Raw genomic sequence first — 19,650 nt, forward strand, 5'->3', positions numbered from 1 at the left:
TATTTTAACTATGGTAAAATTTGGGCATAGTTGAAAGAGATTGTCATAGGGATGATAATAAAAGGAAAGATAAGATGAGGATGGAGACGATGCGAATGTGACTTTAGGGTCAAGTAGTGATTCTAGTGAGGTTTATTGAGAGAATAAACCTGGTTACTGCATTGCATCTGTGTAATCCTTTCTGCATGTATGTGGTCACTTAATTTTGTTGTAATGTTGATGTTACACTTTCAATATGTTTGAAGTGTATAATTGCATGAATTAGAGTGATTTATTACTTTGTGCAATGTGTTTACATGTATAGTCGGTTGAGATTTATGGCATACTTTATTTGGTCTGTGAGTGGTGTGAGAGTGTGGTAGTAAGAAGAAAGTTGGGCAGCCGTTTATCTTCTTTATTTTTGTGAGCCTGTGTGGTTTGTGAGATTACGTGATGTAGCCATGTTAGGGTTATCTTCTTTCTCTTTGTGAGTTTCTTTTGTGAGTGTAGTGAAGTAACCGACTCTTTCTTCGATTCTCTTTGATAGTGCAATCTTCACTATTATCTTTGTGGATTTTTTGGAGCATTGGCGAGTGGGGTAACCTTTGTGGTCACTGAAAGGTGTTGATTTGCCATAGTGAGTTTGAGATGCATTAGTAGTGAGTTGGATGTCTTTTAGTAAGGTGGAGTATAGATGCCTAGGGGTACATGATGTTTTGTACCGGGGGATGTAGAGTGTGATATTTGGATCACAAGTGGAGATGTGATCAAATATGTAGAATCATTTATCTGTGAAAGAAACCCTGTACCGGTGGAGTGCGAGAGAGGCACTTCTATCACTTCTGTAAGGTGGAGTCTCATTATCCACGTAGGTTGGGAGAAGTGATGTGGTGATAGAAGATTATCCCTTGAATTTAGGATCTATTGTGACCTACTAGTTAGACATGAGTTGAGTGATCAGTCTAGTGAGCATAGTGGGAGATGAAAGGAGATATGTGTTCTCGAGGTGTAAGCAACACGGAATGAGATAAGGTAAGTGTGGTGAGATCTTTCGTGTTGTCACTTATGCATTTATTTCATATGTGTTTGATCGTGTACTGATTAACTTGGTGTTAATCTTTGGTTCTGTGTAAACGTGATTTTGAAAAGATCTCTGTGTGTGTTATCCTATATATTTTCATCCCATGATTGTTTGTTCACTATAAATACTTGTTCCTACTTGGGTTTTTTTCAGACCTTAGCCTTGGTGAGTATATGAAACAGGTATGGTGTGTGTTTCGATTCGAAACACGAGGTAAGGTCTAAGATACCAATTTTATTGGATTACCTTGATTGTGCAAGTTTGAACTTTGTGTTTTGGTTACTTGCAGATTATTGGGTATCAAGGTGGAGATTGATGAATTTTTTTATACCCAATAATCCCCGGAGATGATTTAAAATAGTTGTCGGATTATTTATCGACACCATGGACTTGGCTCGGCTCGGAGACGAACTACACTTTTGGATGGTTCGGGTTTGGATTGGATTATTATTTGGTTAATTGGACCATTTAGTGATTAATATGGAGTTGGAAATTGGCCCATTAGTTATTAGGTTTTACTTGGCCCATGTTGTGATGTCTAGGCCCAATTGGAGTGACCTAACCTATGCAATATATATACATCTCTTCTACAGCCGTGAATGTATAGTGTGTGGTTTTGTGTGAGTTGAGGGAGAGAAGGCCGAGAGGTGAGGAGAAGCGGTTTTGGAAAAATATGGAGAGAGTTTTCACCATTGTTGCTTCTTCTTCTCCTCGTTACCACTACCATCCCTTCTCCTTTGTGGGGATTGAGAGAACGAGGGCTGTCCAAAGTTAAGGCGAAAGTCTCGGGTCGAGCCGAGGTAAACCGCTATTCGTTTGATTGTTTTCTGAGCCTAAAATCAAGATTTATCGAGAAATTTCCACGATACTACTAATGCATTTTTACCCCAAATGAAGACTTGCAAATATCGAAGGATAGATGTCACCTTTGGGTTTGAAATGCAGAGGAGACCAAGCGTTAGAGGAAGTGCCTTTCTAATATTCTGCTCCCATACTGTAAAAGATGCTTCAATGAGCGAATAGCCATCTCAAGCCCCAGTTCCTCAGCCATTGCTACCATAGCAATTCCAAGTACGGCAGGTCCCTGGTATGTTTCTCCCTTCTCAAGATGCTGTGCACATTGACCAAGAAAGTGTTGTACCTGTAGTACAAAAGCAGTTAGTAACTTAATTAACTTAGCACCACTACCAACCTGAGTCCAACAGCACAAGTTCATAACCTTGAGAACGTTTCCAGTCCCAGCATAGGCACATGAAAGCAGCGTCATGTCACAATGGTTTCTAATTTTCTCATTAAATGTCTTTGAAACCTCAGCTGTTTCCTCCACACTTTCCTGTCAGAAATGAATACTTTGAATTAATACCATACTGAAGTCCACCTATGGCAATGTTTTGGCGTCTGTCTATAGCAAGTAAATATTTAGGTAAGGGTTGTTGACCCTTACATAAATAATCAAGAAAGTTATTGATCTAGTCATCACACTTCGACCTCTTCAAAAGTGAAACCGAAATCTACAAAAGCGCACAATCTAATTAATTGAAATTGTAAAAAAAATTTAAGATGAAATTACAAAAATTGATATGCATTCTCTCAGTCACACAATAATTATGAATTTCTTCCCAGAATAAAGATAAAAGCACAGTAAATAGAGAGAATAGCAGCAAACAGAAAGAAAACTAAAATGCCTTTCGAATGTTAAAGTAATGAAAACAAAATACAGAAATTTTTGAGTATGTTAGGATTTTTTATTTTGTGTTGTCCAATTAAAACAGGAATTTTTATTGTGTGCTTTCTAATAGAATAGGATTTGTGTTATCCTATGTATTATTGGAGTCGTTAATTGTTTCCTAGTACTTAAAATAAGATTAGTTAACCATGTCCATAAAACCTACCATTTTATTTTCTATATCCCAAATTTAAGATGGTCATAGACGATCTTTGAGTGAAACTTGCGGATCCTTTTGGGATGTGAGGAGGGGTTTGGAGTGTGTGAGAGATTTATACGATTGTGTAAATTTCTTGTTGTGTATATAGCTCTTATAGAGTGAACTGGATCAAATTGGCGGATATCGGAGCGGAGCGGAGTGGAGTGACAGGAACCTAGGATACCAAACAGAAATTTATATTTTTTGGCTTCTAAATGAATTCCTTGAATGAGGATCATGTGAGCAACTCGAGGAATTTTCAATTCCTGACAAAATATAAGTTTTGTGACTTGTAGAGCTGCTTTAGGATCTACTTAGTGAAATATAATTTTCAATTAGTAAATGACTACATTTATATGAAAGGAATGTGAATGTCTTAGTCATTTTATAATTTGATAGGGTTAAATCTAACAAACAGTCTTATTCGAACTCACAGATTATATGTTATTTTCTTAACATAAATTTCTCTCCTTGTTACTCACAGACTTGAGCGAGTGTGCCCAAGGATTTTCAGTTTAAAGGAACAAGTACCTCAATCACAATGGAATTGATTACAAAACTTCTAATTTGAAAAATAAAACTTGAAGCAAGATAAGGAAGAATTATGAAGGAATATTCTCTTCGTGTGATTCTACAAGCATACGGATCATGACAAATAGTAAAATGGATTGTTAAATTCAAGTATCATCCAACAAAGACTTCTATTTACTGTAAAAAATAAAAATAAATTATTGACCTAACTTCAATCTAAGTCAAACAATTAACTAATTATCGATTCGAGATATGTTTCGCAACTAAATTCAAAACGTAAATAACTGCGATGATCTACTTAAAATATGATTGAAAAGGTTATGAGATTAGGAAGTTACGATTTTTGAGTTCACTTAGGTAGTTTAACATTCATGTAATTTCAAGTCACGACGAGCAACTACAAGGGATAGGCGAAATGAAGAAACCCAATAATCAAAATTATATCACATGGCAAACTTGTATGAAATCGAATCTCCAAGGACAAGATCAAAATTTTTTTGACTTCTAAATAAATTCTTTGAACAAGGATCTTGTGGACAAATCGAGGAATTGACTTCAATTTCCAACAAAGTATTTTTTTTGGCTGTCAATTTACAGACTTGCATCGTTACTTTAGGATCTACTTAGTGAAATATAATTTTCAGGTAGTAAATAGTCACATTTATATGAAAGGAGTGGTTTTGTCATTTTATTGTGTGAGAGCATTAAATCAAGCTCATAGTCTTATTCGAGCTCAAGGATTATACGTTATTTTCTTAACATAAATTTCTCTCCTAAGTATTTACATATTTGAGCGATCGTGCCGAAATATTTTCAGTTTAAAGAAACAAGTATCTCGATCACAATGGAATTGATTAACAAAACTTTAATTTAAAATATAAAACTTGAAACAAGATGAGGAGAAATTATGAAGGAGTATTCCACAAATTTTAGAGTGAGTATATTCTATTTTGAAGGCTTAATTGACAAATTAACGGATATCTTGAAGGCTCTATTTATATCGTGACATGTGGTTATTGGAGAAAGTTTTAGGGAAAAATTCGTATTTACATCATTACAAAATAAATTTTCAAATTATAGTATGTTATGTTAACAATCAATAAAATACTATGTAGTTTGTTAAATATTTTAAGAAATACTATATTCCAAATTTAGACTCATACACTCTCATGTAACTGACCTTTTTTAGAATTTTCCTAAGATTAAGCCTTTTCATTTAATTTCTGTCCAAACTCAATGCAAAATTGAAAAAGCAGAATAGGCAAAACTTACCCAATTAATTACGTAGTCCCTTTGTATGGATGTGTAATGTCAAATATAGAAAATAATAATAAAAAAAAAAAAAGGACTTACATCTTTTCAAATTTTGACTTTCATTTTGAGTTGTGTTACCCCAATTCAAAACAATTGCAACATTGATTTTATAATGTCTATGTGTTCATCAAATATGACATGTTAATTTCAGATTTTATATGAAGTTATTTATAAAATTCTTGATTTTGGTATCGTACACAATTAGAAAAAATGGTGTATCATTGAATATATATTATGCCCACGGTAATGTATTTTTATGTATTGTAGAAAAAAAGGTGTATCATTGAATATGTGTGTGTGTGTTGTAAACGTTTTTATTTGTTTTTATAAAAAATTGTGATTTATCTGTGAGGTGATTTGTGATTTTCTAGATAAGGGGATTTGGGATTTTGACTTTATTTTATGGAAATTTGGGTTATCTTTGATAAAGACTACAATTTTGGGATTTCGATAAAATAAAATTTGGACTTATTTGGTGGAGTAATAGAAGTTGTCCAATAAAATCAATTTATATATAGTTGTTTATTGTTTTTATTTTTTACTTGGTAAAATGCAGTGATAATGATAAAAAAAATGTTGGAATGTATTGCTTGAATGTTTATTTTAAAGTGGGTAATACATGTAATTTCCTCAAAGGGTTACCAGTTTTAGGCTACTACAAGTCATATAGAACACATTCCAATGCAAACTTCTTGTTATATGGGCTCGTCCAGCCCATGACGAAAAAAAGCCCAAGTCTCTTTATTTTAGTTTAGGTCAACAAAAGTGGCTACATATAGATTTTTGGGTGCGTGAGAAAGAGTGAGAGAGAGACAAAATTATTGGCTTTCAATTTGTGTGAGAAAGAAATACAAAAGCGATCATTGTGAAAAGTCAAAAATTGTGGCTCCGATTGAGGAAAAACAATAACAATTGCTGTTGAGAGAAAACATAGAGTGCCGTGAGAGAAAGAGATCACCGGCTGGGAAAATTTGGAGAGAAGAAAAAGCTGGAAATTGCTGCTCAATTTCTTCTTGAGGTGTGGTACACATAGGTTTACTTTCCTTCTCTACATAATACAAATTGTAATTTTCTCTAAGTTTTATTTTGAGTTCATAGGTGTAATATTCAAAGTTGGTTCTCATAAGGTTAATTAATTTGGTGATTTGTGGTGAGATAAATTGTTGTCTTAGAGATTGATTATTGTGGTAATTTCAATTTGTAGAGAATTCAAGTTTTGGGGCATAAACTTGAATATTATAATTTATATTAATTATTATAGTAGATTTTGGCTGGAATTGCCCCGTAGTTTTTTCCCTCTACATTGGAGGGTTTTTTCCACATAAAAACTTGGTGTTGTGTTTTTTATTATTTTTGTTTGGATTATTTATTTGCATAGTTAATCATTATAGTTAATTACTTAAATTGGTAAATTTATTCTTACAATAATTGAAATTGCCCAACAAACTTGACCAAAAGAAACTATATAAGGATGGAATGACAAGCCAAAAATATATTCGAGAGCGATTCATTCTTTCCCAACGTAGCATACAACTCTCTGTTGTACTACACTCTCCAAGTGTGATTGTTCCTCCCTTATTCTTTGCCCTACGTGTTTTTGTGAAATAACTCCGATGAGAACTAGCCCAACCCTAATACTTTATTGAAAAATCAAAGGAAAAACATTTTCATTAAAAGTCAGAAAAATTTTGATAAAAGTTCAAAAAAAAAAATCAAATATCTAATACATGTAATATTTCATAAATGTATAGCACAACTTGAACCCATTATCATCTTTACTAGCCTTAATACTATATAAGGCCCGTTTCATGCCTTTTCTTTTGTAAAAGAAGTTACTTTAATTTTTATTTTTAAATATAATTTTCAAATGCACTTCTTATTTCAAAAGTACTTTTTGAGAAAGTCACATTGAACCCGATTTTCTTTAAGGGTGTGTTTGATTATAAACATGAAATTTACATAGAAAGAAAATAAATTCTAGGTAATTGAATTGCTAAAAAATTATTTACATGGAATTTATTAATTAAATATGTTTGGTTGATTTTATCTTCAACCTATAAAATGTCATACTTGTTTATTTTTTATTGGTAAGTAGATGAAAGAAAAAGAGAGAGCAACTACTTAGAAAATAAAAACCTACTCCCCTCAAAGAAAATAATTTCCTTGTTTCCAAGAAAAATATAGTCACGTGACTAAAAGTATGAAAATATTTTTCATGAATAAAAATCAATTAAACGGCACAAAAGTATAACTTTGGGTGGAAAAATATTAGCAATCGAACGTACTCTAAAAGTCCTTCTAACTAGAAAAAAATACTTTCGTAAAATCACTCAAACGGTTGGATTTCAAAATCTCTGTTTGACTTTTCAAAAGCTATACCATATGGGCCCATATTACCTCACTTCGATAATACATAACTATTTGTTTATATTTAGCCCTCTCTAGGCTCCAAATCAAATTAATATCAGAAACAATTACATACAAAAATGGGAGGTAAATTGGTTCGTTCGACTAAGGTTGAGCCAATTGGCCTGTGTCCTTGTTGACGTCCATTATAAGAAAAGCCCATGGCACTAGCACATTTGGAGAAAATCTTGTGTGGGGCGGGCATACCTCCCATGTGGTATGCCCATCCCATCATGAATTGACATGTGTACAAACTTGGTCAATTGTACATTTTTTAATTGAAAAATACGTTGGCTCCAACCTCTTTTTCTTGTTCGCTGCTGTGTCTTTCACTCTTTCTCTCTTTTGTCTCTCACTCTTTTTCATTTTTTTGTATTGTTTGTTCTACATTATTTTGTTTTTAAATATTTTTCCTTTTATTTTTATTTTTTGAAAAGTGACTAGAAATCCCTTTTTAAAATGAAGAAGCAAAGAAGTTGTCTTGAATATAATTTCAAGCCAAATTAGAAATATATTGCAAGAGTTCTTAACAAATAACAATCTAGTAATAACGCTTTTAATATACAATAATGTCAAAGCTAAAACACTTTCATCAAAGAAGACAATATTTAATATTGTCTAGAAATCATCATAATCCATCTCAATTTTTTATGTGGAAATTTAGCAAAATAATTACATCATAAATCCTCTTTATCTTCTACAATAACTTCAGCAACAAAATATCATACTTCAATCACCTGAAAAGTGTAAAACAAATAAATAAAATTTACAAATCAAATTCATTGGCACAAAACTTATAACTTCATCAAATGCATTTTATTTAATACATACCAGTCTCATATCAAAACTTTCACTATGTAGTCACCATAAATTTGCAACCCGTTCTTGTCTCTAATATATTATACTTCTTCACTTCAAACAATTCTTCCTCCCTTCCTTTGAACATAAAAATTCTCGTTGTTTAATATTTTTTTATGCATATCTTCGAATATGCCCTTCACGGATACTAAAACATTTTCTTAGAGCATATGTATTACATATATTATAAGCTTCTTCATCTAAACATACTTCCATTCCCACATTGAGTTCTTCACAAATTTTTTTCTACAACTTAAATCCTCCATTCAATAGAAAACCTGATTAAAAATATTAACATATTAAAAACCCATTCAACCCTTATTAATATCAACAAAATAAATACAACAAAAGATGATTTCACTTTCCCATTTATATAATATAAATACTTAAAATTTTAGAGAAACGAAATTAATAAATTTAAGAGTAACATCCCATGTGGGGCAGGCGGTTCCAACGATTCTGCCCCGTTTCGAAAATTAGAAGCAACAAATTGATTTGTTAAAAATATTAAAAACTCATTCAACCTTATTAATATCAACAAAATAAATACAGTAAAAGATGATTTCACTTTCCCATTTATATAATATAAATACTTAAAAAATTTAGAGAAATGGAATTAAAAAAATTAAAAAATACTTGTGATTTTTGCTGGATTATAAATTGCCCAGAAAGTGCTTCCGTCTTCCAAAAAGACTTTGAAGAGAGAGAGAGAGAATGTTTATTAAAAGGTCAATCTAATTTTTAGAGAGAGAATGGAAAAAAGCAGGAAAGAAAAAGATGTTAGAGCCATCATACTTTTCAATTAAAAAATGCACAATTGACAAAGTTTGTACACATGTCAATTCATGATGGGGTGAGTATACCACATGGGATGGTATGCCGCCCCACACAAGATTTTCTCCACATTTATGTCCGTGGTCACAAGATTACATCAAGGCTTCACCTGAAATCCCACAAGATTTCGAACGAAAACAAAAAAGGGACATCTCTGAACCCTCATCCCGGTTACTACACACACACACCCCCACACACTCAGAGGAGATACTCCTTACTCCAATTTTAAGAAGATTCAAGAAATGCATTTTACAGGATTAATGAAAGAGAGAACACTCAATATCTCCAAAAACCATAATTGGAGAAGAGCAGAAGAAGAGACAGAGAAATAATATAATGAAATATTTGTATCAAGAACAGTTCAACTTCTTGAGAAAGTAAACCGAGAAGCTCCCTATTAATAAAGTCATGTTTCCAAGTTTTACAATAAACATTTTATGTCAGTAGCACAATGTACGAACACCAACAATAGATGCTTAAGACCAATTACAAACATAAAATTTTTCCATATAATGACCATTGTGCTTGAATGGCTAAACTCAAGATTCTTGTCTAGTTTGGCATCTGACTAAACATGCTCAGAAAGGAAATTACACTGTTAAGAGCTACTTGGTGAATGATGACCAGCTTGTACGCTCTCTACTTAAACACACATCCTCCAATTAGCAGGTCGCCATGTTCCTGCCTGCCGTCTGAGTTGAGTTATAAATTTACAGTCTAATTTGTTGTTCATCGATGAATTATTAACACATCATTTTACATTAAAGTGTCACCTAATTTTAAGCACAAGTGATAGTGAGAGAAGAGTTGAACGCTTTAATGTAAAATAATGTGTCAATTATTTATTGGGTGAACAACAAATTTTCAATGAAAGATCTCAATTCCCGCCGTCTTGGTCACGCTTTTGTGATTGAAAAATGATAAACAAACAAGTCATGTGACAACGCGCCAATAGGGGGTGCCGACGGGCAGGCCCGGTCCTAGGCCGAGGCGAATGAGGCCTCCGCCTTAGGCCCAAGATCTTAGGGGGCCTCATTTTCGCCCCCTTTTTTTTTTTTTTTTTTTAAATCCATCCGGCCCAAATGAAATGCCCAATCCAATAACTAAACCAATCCCAACCCAACAATCCACTTATACATAAATCCCAACCCATCAATCCATTTATCCAAATCAAATCCAATCCATTCCCTAAATTCCCAAAATAATTCATCTGAAAATTCATGAACTGCCTCCGACTTTCACGACTGTGAAGCCACTGTCACTCCCCTCTCAACAGTGACACAGTTCGGACGTCCGGTGAGTGACGGTACGGTGAGACGGTGAGTTCACCACGAATCTTATCTTCCTTGGCCCTTCTTCTGGCTTCTGCTTCTGCTGCCGACTGCCGAGTCACCTAGTTCGCTCTTCGATGCTCGCCTCCGCAGGCTGCAGGTCCACCGTCCACCGACCAAGTCCACAGAAATCCCCTTCCCTCTGGCTTTGCACTCCGTAGCTCCGCTACGGCACTACACTGGCACGCGGGCTCTGGCTGGCGCCTGGCGTTGTAACTTGTATGTAGTAATTTCTTTACATAATCACATTGTAGATTTGTAGTCTGTAGATTCGATTTTTTGCCATTTGTTTGCTGGTTGATAAATTGTTGATTTTGTTTGTTTGATCCTGAGCATTTTCTTGCTTTGATGTTTCTTTACATAATTACATTTATAGATCTGCTATCTAGTTCAAGTGTTCATTTTCAATTATAGGGTAATGATCTAGGGGCGTATAATAGTTTACGTGTATACCTGGATCTTCTTGCTGACCTTCCCTGGCAAAAGGCTAGTGAAGAACATGAATTGGACTTAAAGGCTGCAAAAGATCATCTTGACAGTGACCACTATGGTTTAGTGAAGATCAAGCATCGGATAATTGAATATCTAGCTATTCGCAAGGTAGATGTCTTTGTTGTTTTAAATTTTACTCAAGGTATATTAATCATCTTTTGATTATTGAATCTGACATGTCGGTTTCAAATGTGTCATTCAGCTCAAACCAGATGCAAGAGGCCCAGTATTGTGTTTTGTTGGTCCACCAAGTGTTGGGAAGACGTCGTTAGGCTATCTTTTCTCATTCATTTTCTTTTTGGGTTTATCGATTATGATGAAATGAGGTACTGATTTTTACTATATGTAGAGATTTCATTTTTATTGTAATTTTCAGTATGATGGATGACATTTCATTAGAATGTTAATGATTTCAACATTGATTTGGTTGATTGGGTTTGTGTTGTAAATCTCTAGATACATGACGAAGCAAAGAAGTTCTCGTATCAAACTGGAGTAAAGGTTGTGGTTGCTTATGATGGGGCACCAATTTTCCAGTAGGTTTGAGACTTTTTACATCTGAAACTGAAATTGTTATGTTGTTTTGACATTGGCTATTAATTTATCTTAACATCCTTTGGCTAAATTCTGATCAATGTATTTGTTGATTGTAATGTTAGAATGGCTGAATGGTTTAAGTAGATTGTTAGATTGTAAGGTAATGAAATTAGAAAGCCTACATGATGGCTCCATAGTCGTCTTGTTGAGGTAATTGACATGTATTAGTGATTTTTATATTTCTTGCAGTGATGTTTTGTCATTCTAAGATACTAAGATACTACAAGTAATTTTTATTTTTTTATGTTTTACAATTTCAGTTTTTGTGGTTAACTAGTGAGGATACTAATATCATTATCTTTGGAATGGAGTTTCCGTCCTTGCCTACTTGATTGTCTTCTATAATGAAAGTGTCTATCTCTACTTTCTTGAGTGCCTTTGGTAAGTGAGCACATATTTAATTTGTAAGCCAAATACAATTTCATTATATGTAGTTTTCGTCTTTCTCTGTTCGTAAAATTAGTTGATCATTATATGACAAGGATGTGGTTTAAGAAAATCTATGATTATGTTGGTAAAATTAGTTGATCATTTAAATTATGTATATTTATTAGCGATTTTCAACTCATGTCAAGAAGCAAGTTTGTCATTCTTATTTTAGTGAAGCTGTGCATACAATTTGTAGTCAGATTTAATTTTTGTTATGTTGTTTTATTTGTACTATTTTGAATAAATTTTGACAAAATGTGTGAAAATACATTAACCATATTACTTATTTTTGTGATTTGCAGGGATTTTTGATTATTTTTTCGATAGCTAAAATGTTGATTAGAGATATAAATTTCTTGATAAATGGATCAATTATTTTGTAATAGTTTAACTAGTTATTTTGGAATAGTAGTCTATATTTTGGCATATTGTATTCGACCAGACTCAAGACTTTTTTTCATTGAATTTATGGAAAAGATGATTATATATGTGTTGATATATGATTTTGTTCTTTAATTATTTGTGTTTGGTGATCAAATAAATATATATATTTTTTAAAAATTAAATGGACATTTACGGCATGCATGCATTTTCTACTTTTTGGTCAAAATTTTTAGCGATACATAAATCTGTAAATTAATTGTTGTAGGTAATTGTTAGCATTTATTTGAAATCAAATATGAGCTTGATGACAACATTAATTGATATAGTTATTTCCTTACACGTTTCTTTTTGCTATGCTAGAGCATCGTTGACACAATTGAAAAATTGAGATAAGCTTACCATCAGTTCAGAAAACGGGATCATTCTTAAGGGTGTAATTCCACAATTTCCGTCAAAATTTCGCTTATCAGGTAAGTAATGGCTTACCCTAAGTTGTTATTGAAGAGATTGTAAATGTTTGAAGCCTTGTCGGCTTATATAATTGCAGCCTGGTCGGCTTATATGATTGCTTATTGTAGGATGAACAATTGCACAGGCGCACGTAATAACTATATTGGAAACTATAAATGTGAGATCATTGAGTTATTTTGTAATTGCTTTTTAGGCTAATCATTGGACATTACTATGCCTCCTAAATACGAGTCTGGTGCTCAAAAGAGGAAAAGAAAACGAAATGAAATTGCATTAATTCAAAGTCAAGCAGGGGATATTAGCAAGTACTTCAAAAGTGACAATGTAAATGCGTTGAATGAGGATAAGGATGAAGAAGTGAGTCAACCTACCGATGTTAACGAAGTAGATGATAAGGAAGGAGAAGTGATGAAGCCCGCCTCTAATGATGAAGAAGATGATAAGGAAGAAAAGGGTTGCTTTTCTCTAAATTTGGATGATCCCGGGAATTGGAAAATTATTGATCAAAGAACAAGGGATTATTTAGTTGAAAGCGATCCAAAAAGAGTTGATGACATTTCGTTTCCAAAAGACTATACAAATAGACATTTCGATTCTTCACAATATAAGCGATTGCTACCAAATGGAAAAGCAGTTGATAGAAGATGGCTAGTATATTCAGTGTCTATGGACAGGATCTTTTGCTTTTGTTGTAAGTTGTTTAAAACACTAATAAATGTGACAAAAGTTGGCCAACTAGGTAATGATGGGTTCAAAGATTGGCATAATTTGCATCGGTCTATTAAAAGTCATGAAAGAAATGAGGAGCATTTACGTTGCATGACTAGTTGGATTGAATTGGAAAATAGGTTTCGATCAAAAACTACAATTGATAAAAGCGTTGAATTGTTGATTGATGCTGAAAGAGAACATTGGAGACATGTATTAACAAGGATAATCGCTATTGTTAAAAGACTTGCGAAAAACACAATGCCATTTCGAGGAGATGATGAGAGGCTACATGTTGAGAACAATGGCCTATTTTTACAAATGGTCGAAATGGTTAGTGAATTTGATCCAGTAATGCAAGAGCACCTTCGGCAGGCTAAAGCAAAAGAGATTCAATATACGTATCTTGGCAAAAAAATTCAAAATGAGTTGATACAGTTGTTGGCTAATCAGGTGAAAAGTTCAATTGTCAAGAAAGTTAAAGATGCAAAATATTTCGCAGTTATACTTGATTGTACTCCAAATGTAAGTCAGGAGGAGCAAATGTCTTTAATTGTACGATTTGTAGATAATTCGTCAAACTTACCTACAGTTCAAGAACATTGGCTAGAATTTTTGAAGGTAGATGACACAACAGGACTTGGACTTGCAACCGAACTTCAAAAGGCTTTGATAAAAATTGATCTCGATATTGATGACATTAGAGGGCAAGGGTATGACAATGGATCTAACATAAGCGGGAAGCACAAAGGTGTGCAAAGAAGAGTCCATGAAATGAATTCTCGAGCTTTCTATACTCCATGTGGCGCTCATAGTCTAAATCTAGCATTATGTGATATGGTGAACTGTTGTTCCAAAGCTGTATCCTTCTTCGGAGTGATACAACGCATCTACACATTGTTTTCCTCTTCTACCAAGCGATGGAAAATTTTCAAAGATAATGTTCAAGGGTTGACAGTGAAGCCATTGTTACAAACACATTGGGAAAGCCATGTTGAAAGTGTGAAGCCTATAATGGAGCAAACTGCACAGATAAGAGATGCATTACTTGATTTAGCAGAAAGTAATGAAGATCCTAAAGTGAAGAGTGAAGCCGAGTCATTAGCAAAACATGAACTTCAAAATTTTGAGTTTTTGTTTGGCATGATAATCTAGCACAGATTGTTGCATGCTGTTAATATTGTGAGTAAATTTCTTCAAATCGAATCCATGGATATTGATCATGCTATCGACCTTTTGCAAGGACTTGTTTTATTTCTTGAAGAATACAGAGAAATTGGATTTGTTATTGCCAAAGATGAAGCGACAAAAAAGGCAAGCGAAATGGGAATTGAAGCTGTATTTACAGAAAAACGCATAATTCGAAGAAAAAAACAATTTGATGAAAGCGGTAGTAATGAGGTAAAGCAATCAGCACAAGAATCTTTTAGAGTTGAGTACTTTATTTTTATAATTGATCAAACTCTATTTTCTCTGAGGACCCGATTTGAACAATTCAAACAATATGATGATACATTTAGATTTTTGTTTAGTTTGAAGAGGTTAAGGGGTGCAACTTTTTCAAGTTTATTGAACTCTTGTTTGAATCTTGAGAAATATCTTCAACATAATGGGCGTTCGGATATCAGTGGGGATGATTTATGTTCGGAGTTACAAGTCTTGAGGTGTTATATACCAAGTGAAGCAACAAGCGCAATTGAAGTGTTACAATATTTGAAGACATTGGATGCTTGTTTTCCAAATGCTTATATTGCTTACCAAATTTTGTTAACCATACCGGTTACAGTTGCATCTGCAGAAAGAAGTTTCTCGAAATTAAAGTTGATCAAGACATATCTCGGATCAACTATGTCGCAAGAAAGATTAAATGGGTTGGCTATGCTATCAATAGAAAAAGAAATGGTTGAGCAGCTAAGTTATTCAGATTTGATTGATGTTTTTGCCTCTAAAACAGCAAGACGAATAGTATTTAACTAATTGTTTGAAATTTTTGGTTTGATGGTTTATAATATAAATCGTTTTTATAATATTTTTCATTGTTATTTTAATGTTAGTTTTTTAAGTTAGCAATGAGTCGCATAATACACCTTTGAATTTTGTTGTTGGGGGGCCTACTTTTCATAATTCGCTTTAGGGCCCATTAGACATAGGACCGGCTCTGCCGACGGGCCGCCCTGTCACAGGGGCTGTCAAGGCCCCTGTCCAAATAGCATGGCCCTTTGTGATTTATGAATCCTTCTCGTGAATATATTTTATTTCTTTAACGACAAATTAAGTCCAGATAGGCCCCACTCTCCATTATATATTTTTGTTTCTATTAAAATATAAGTATGCAAATAAATAAATTTCAATCAAGATAAACAGCTACATGTGAAGATTAAAATTTTATGATATGTTTTCTGGAATCGTCAGTCTTTACTCCATGGTAGTCAAGAATGAGCAACGCCTTCCATTTAATAGAATATCATAGTCGCCTGTTTGCCCCATGCATTTCTATTATATACAGGTAGCTCTTTAGCGTTTGATCACCAGCATCAATTTCAACTAAAGTTGATAGTTTCAACTTTCAATGTAAGTCTCTTTGTCTTCATCAGCATCATAACCATCATCATCATCTTCTTCTCCTCCTAGTTGTTCTTCAAAAATCAAAATGGCAACAATACTTGTTGAAAATGGTACCAATGGCCAAAAGGAGATTGTTCGTCCAGTCGCAAACTTCTCTCCCAGCTTGTGGGGTGAACAGTTTATCAAATTTTCTTTTGATACTGAGGTACATTGATCCATCATTTTTCAAGGATTCCATTTTTTTTCTTTTTATTTTATTTAATAACGTGTTTCGGCATATAATGTTCTATAACATGTCTATATAGAATATTGTTTTAAATTCAAATAGTTAAAAATGAATGAAATAATGAGCAAACTATATATTAGCGATCCTTTTATTATATGTTGGTCATTATATGTGTGTCTTTTGAAACTATACAGTTAGCATAAATATACGCCAAGGAGATTGAAGGGTTGAAGAATCAAGTGAGAGGCATGCGAAAAACTCAGGGAAAATACATTGTAGAGACGATGAATTTGATCAACACACTTGAGCGCTTGGGCATCTCATATCACTTTGAAGATGAGATTGAAGAACTATTAGAACATTCCTTTAATCTCAACTTAGACTACGTGGATGAAGCCTATGATTTGTACACTGTTGCGCTGCATTTTCGTTTATTCAGGCAACATGGCTACCGTAAATCTTGTAGTATCTTTGAGAAATTCATAGACGAGAATGAAAAATTCAAAGAGATTATAAAGAGTGATGCAAGAGGCTTGCTGAACTTGTACGAAGCAGCATATTTAAGAGTGTATGGTGAAGATATATTAGAAGACGCCCTTGTATTTACAATAACTAACATGAATTCCATGGCACCACATCTAAGATGTGGACTTGGAAAATAAGTAACTCATGCCCTTGTGCAATCCATCCATTTTGGGAACCCGAGAATTGAGGCACGTAATTTTATCTCCATCTACGAACAATATGAGTCAAAGGATGAATTGCTGCTGAGGTTTGCCAAATTGGACTATAATTCATTGCAAACGAGCTGTACGAAGTCTCAAGGTAACATTCTCGTTCAAATGCACATGTATAACTCTCTCTCTCTCTCTCTCTAGGTGCATATATATGCTAATAAAATTCTTCAAATTTACATTGCAGGTGGTGGAAGGAGTTGGACCTTGTTTCTATGCTTCCTTATGCTAGAGATAAAGTGGTGGAAAATTTTTTCTGGGCTATGGGTGTTTATCATGAACCTGAATATTCAGTTGCTCGAGTCATACTCACAAAAACCATTGCAATGACATCAATAATAGATGGTACATATGACGCGTATGGTACAGTTGATGAATTGGAAATTTTTACGGAAGCCATTCAGAGGTACATATTTTATATTTCTGTCCTTTAAATATATCCACAATTGTAATACAAATTATTTCTTAAAGTAATCAAATGTTTATCGATGATCATAATCAAAAAAGTTCTCGTATTTTAGGTGGGATATTAGTGAAATTGATTGGCTTCCAGAATATATCAAACCATTTTATAGTGCTCTTTTGAATCTTTATGACCAATTTGATGAAGAACTATCCAAAGAAGGAAGATCTTATGCACTCTATTACGCAAAAGAAGCAGTAAGTACCATATTTTATGGTTACTTAACCATTATTCTAAACCTATTTTTTTCACTGCTGATTATTATATTCAATGCTGAATTTGTTCTTGTTAACTTATAGAAATGTCTACTAATTTTATACAGTTGAAAGAACTAGTGCGGACTTACTATGTGGAAGCCAAATGGTTTATTGAAGGATACTTGCCACCATTTTTCGGGTACATGAACAATGCCCTAATCACATGCACCTACTGTTATCATACATCAACAGCATTGCTAGGGATGAAATTTGTCACCAAGGAAGAATTTGAATGGCTAAGCTCTAGACCCAAAATGCTTGTTGCTAGCCTTAGAAGATGTCGACTCATTGATGATATTGCTACATACAAGGTTTTAACATTCACTCAAAGTTGTTATACACCAATATCACAAACACTACAACAAAAAAGCCCTTTTGCAACAATTAAAAGGCAACATTCATTGATTGAATGTTGCTAAAGGAATCTATGGCAACATTATAATAAGTGAATGTTGTGATTGATTGACTTTATTGAGCTTTAACAACATTTTTTAAATGAATGTTGCCAATGTTAATTTTTGCAATATTTAGTGAACGTTGCAAGCAGTTCCATTTTTCGCAACGTTCACTGAAAAGTTTCCCTTTTAGCAACGTTGAAATGAATGTTGAGAAAAGTTCCCTTTTAGCAACATTGAACTAAACGTTGCCAAAGTCCCCCTTTCAGCAACGTTCAATGAACGTTGTTAAAAATTATCTTTTCCAAACAAAAAGAAAAATAGTGAACGTTGCAAAAAGTTCCATTGAACATTGCGAAAAGTTTTCCTTTTAGTAAAGTTGAAATGAACTTTGCGAAAAGTTCCCTTTTAGCAACATTGAACTGAACGTTGCCATAGTCCCCCTTTTAGCAACGTTCAATGAACGTTGTTAAAAATTATCCTACCTAAACAAAAAGAAAAATCTGCAAAATCAAATCAACCCTAATTTTTCCTTCTTTTCTCGTCTTCGCCTCTCACTTGTCTCACTTCTTCTCTTACAAATCTCTTTTCCTCCTTAATGGTAGTGAACTTGATCACTCTCAGAGACAGACGCCGCCGTCTCTGGGAAGCACCACCAAAACCAACGGTGGCTTGCAACTAAAGAAGCCTCCCGTCAAGGACTGCCATAGCAAGGTCGATGGCTGAGGTTGCCGCATTTGCAAGCCTATAATCTATGCCGCCAGGTTTTCCTGCTCACCCGTGAACTCGACCAAAAGTCTGATGGACAGACTATTGAGTGGCTTCTCCATCACATGGAGCCTTCAATTATAGCTGCTACCAACGCCGACTATGCAAACCACGATCGCGGACCATCTCTTCCACCACTGCCTCATCATGACAAAGCTTTTGCACATATAGTTCATCGGCAATTTGGACTCAATCTGGCTCTGCCCTTTGATTGTCATGTCTCTACACCCTCTGTTAGTAATTGTGGCTGTGAGTTTACTATTTCTTCTATTTTTCTTGTTTTGGTTTTCATGAATTTCTGTAATTTATGTACTCCTAAAATTACTAAAACAAATTATTCTAAGTATGTTTGATCCACATTCTTTCAAAAGAATACATTCTTAAACAGTTATTTGATATTATTTCAACCACACATTCTTCAATAAAATAATATTACACGCAAATTCAAAACTCTTTCTTATTTTTTAACCACACATTTCTCATCAATACACTAATAAAAAATGCATTCTTGTTGAAATAATGTGGCTCAAACAAGGGCTAAGCTTAGCTTTTTCCTGTCGTGAAATCAAATCATATATAGAATTTCATTGGAAAGGATTCTTTGTTGAAGTAGATATTGTCAGATACAATGAACATGGCCTTAAGCAGAAATTCATAAAACATTATACGAAGCTTGTAATTCCTTTGGTCGGAGTTTTTGCTAACAGATTTACAGTTCAAAGAGTTGATATCCAATATAGTAGAATACTATATGTTCCTACACCGCATATGCGTGCCCTGCAGAATATATTGTGGGAATTATGACCGGATCCATTTCTATAACAATTTCGTTATATACGTGGATCTCACACGGTAGACTATCTAATTATTGAACATTTTATTGAAGATGATAATATAAAATT

The 19,650-nt window shown here is 33.8% G+C and overlaps 1 long non-coding RNA gene and 1 pseudogene across 1 annotated transcript; one reads left to right on the forward strand and one right to left on the reverse strand.

Annotated features, from left to right (window-relative positions):
- Positions 1-2,104: 2,104 nt before the first annotated feature.
- Positions 2,105-2,390, reverse strand: LOC111382042. The gene is made up of 2 exons (XR_002700452.1): positions 2,280-2,390; positions 2,105-2,201 (listed from the first exon to the last, which is right to left on the reverse strand). It is a non-coding gene; the product is annotated as an uncharacterized LOC111382042 (long non-coding RNA).
- Positions 2,391-5,649: 3,259 nt separating this feature from the next.
- Positions 5,650-19,102, forward strand: LOC111382040 (annotated as a pseudogene).
- Positions 19,103-19,650: the final 548 nt, after the last annotated feature.

Source organism: Olea europaea, unplaced genomic scaffold (assembly GCF_002742605.1).
Source record: "Olea europaea var. sylvestris unplaced genomic scaffold, O_europaea_v1 scaffold2420, whole genome shotgun sequence".
NCBI lineage: Eukaryota > Viridiplantae > Streptophyta > Magnoliopsida > Lamiales > Oleaceae > Olea > Olea europaea.